Consider the following 2,415-nt stretch of genomic DNA (forward strand, 5'->3'; position numbering starts at 1 on the left):
TCAATAGCCAGGATATAGAACCAGGCTAACTGTCCACCAGCAGATGAGCGGATACAGAAACAGTGTTACATGTATCCACACCTCTTGTTTGGTCCAGAATCACTGGTGGAATGTGAGGGGCAGAGAAAAGAGAGCTGTGGTGGGGAGGAAGAAATCTTTGGGTAGAAGAGTCCATAGGCCACAACCTTCCCTAGACATGGTGGTCCATAAACCTTCATCCTCTCCAATGGCCTATTTATTGAGCAGTTGTGGATATTCTGAGGGATGCATCTGATGACCAAACATTGCCCATGGGCTTAGTGTTGTGCACGATCTCCTGTGCAGATTGCCATCAACAGAGAAAAGCGCCGTCACATTGGTGCCAGGCTAAGGTTGTGTCCACTCTCCTCTGCAGCAAGGCTCCTTCATGAGACCCTCAGAACAATGGCTTTTGGCACTGTCTTCCTATTAGTGATTGCAGCTGATGTCATTTTGCCAAACAAAATTATAAGCAAAATGGATGTTTTAGGTCAAAGTGTAGCAAGGAATATATGGCTGTGTTCCCTTCAATAAATCTGCCCTCTTCTGCCCAGACAGAGACATACCACCTATGATGATTGACGTTTTCACCACTAAATTATACTATGTCTGTTTCTAGAAGAACTGTCTCCATTCTGAAATTAGCTAACCATCAACATAACATAAAATAACTCGAAACATGGTGTCATTTCACAGAGATATTGATTCATACAGACTTACTGGATTAATAACCGGTTTCCCATAAAAGGAGTAGTCACTGTGTCTTTCATAGACAGAAAAAAATATACACTTTAGAACAATATATATTGGTACATTTAAGCCTGATTGCTAAACTCAAATAAGCAGAAGGGTTTTCAGGGGGCAGTATTGTAAATGGAAAGGGAGGTGACATGGTGCTCCATACAAATGCATGTGAGGTGATGGAAAGCTCATAAAACAGACAACTACTTATTTATTTGGGGCATTTGATTTTACTCTACTGGATTACACAAGGCTCTAATCTGTCACTGCAGTCAGTCCATGTAAAAGTGAAACCAATCGACACTTGTATTTAATTCCCAAATGCTTTTTCTTTTAGCCTTTACTTCTTCAAAGCTGGACAACCTTCAGTGTCGTGGTGTGTGTTGGAGCCACCCAACCTAGAACAGATATGGAAAGGCAATGGTGAGTTACTCAGCTCCCAGTTTGCCAATACACTGAGAATATGTTTCTTGTCACTTTTTTTTAAGAGTGTGGTTTTTCTTTTTATGAAGTTTTATGGTAAGGAAGTAAATGAAATTAGCCTACAGTTTCTCATCTGATAAATTATCACATGGTGTCTCTAACATAATTTGAACTCAATTGGCTCTTTCTATGATTGTCTGTGTGCTATCCAGGGTTGGTTCCACGAATCCCCTGAAGCCATGCCCATGTCAACCATCATCCTGCTGTGTGGACATCTCTTGGGCTCCTCACATCAATGGGCCTTTCTATTGAATCTTTGCTTCTTGAGATACTTTCTCAGCATCTCATGAGCTAGAAAAACATGCAGTCCATTATCTGTTCTTGCCTTGTGGTTTGTGATGTGGTTTAGAGATGAAGCGTTCCTCCCCTCACAGAAGCTCATGGCCTTCAGCTAACAGGCCTATTTTGAGGTTCTAGAGACTCTCGAGATCTCACTGGAAATAAGTCATCTAGAGTCAGGACATTGGGGCTGGCCTATCCCTGATCCCTTCCCATTTCTCTCTGCTTTCTGGCTGCACAAGGTGAGCAGCCCTACTCCACCACACCCTCTGCCATGTTGCTCTGCCTCGCCACAGACCTAGATGCCCCAGGGCAGGCTGCAAAGACTCCAACTTCTGATACCATGGGGCCCAAATAATCCTCAGTTCCTCAGTCGTTCCTCTCAGGTATTTTGTCACAGCCACGAAGAGTCCTACCAACACCCACACGCCAGCATTTTGATGTTGTCACATCCCTCCCAGTAGAATATGGAAGTGGGGGCTTCTCCACCTTCTAGACAGCTTCAGGCCTGCAGCCCATCCCCTTGTGGGAACACAGTACATGCTCAGTAATGAAGGTATCTGTTCCTGGGAGGAAGATGCAGAAAGAGAAACTTATCATCTTGACTCGCTTCCAGGATTCTGTCACGTTTTTGGATGATAATTGTCTTCTTTGTATCTTATTTTTCCTTCTTTTACATAAGAAGAGTAGTGTGCGCTTGTTGCCCAGACATGGCACACAGGTTAACTCACTGCAAAGCAAAACAAAGCAAAATGAAGCTATCTATTCATTTATTCCCTTTATAGGTACTTTATGGGATTTTCTTGAAAGGATTAAGAGGTAAAACCATTGAACATGGAAAACTGGCTATGACTACCAAGCAATAGTGTACTGTAGCATTAAATTCCATCTGGC

The sequence above is a fragment of the Peromyscus eremicus genome, chromosome 1, assembly GCF_949786415.1.
Source record: "Peromyscus eremicus chromosome 1, PerEre_H2_v1, whole genome shotgun sequence".
Classification (NCBI taxonomy): domain Eukaryota; kingdom Metazoa; phylum Chordata; class Mammalia; order Rodentia; family Cricetidae; genus Peromyscus; species Peromyscus eremicus.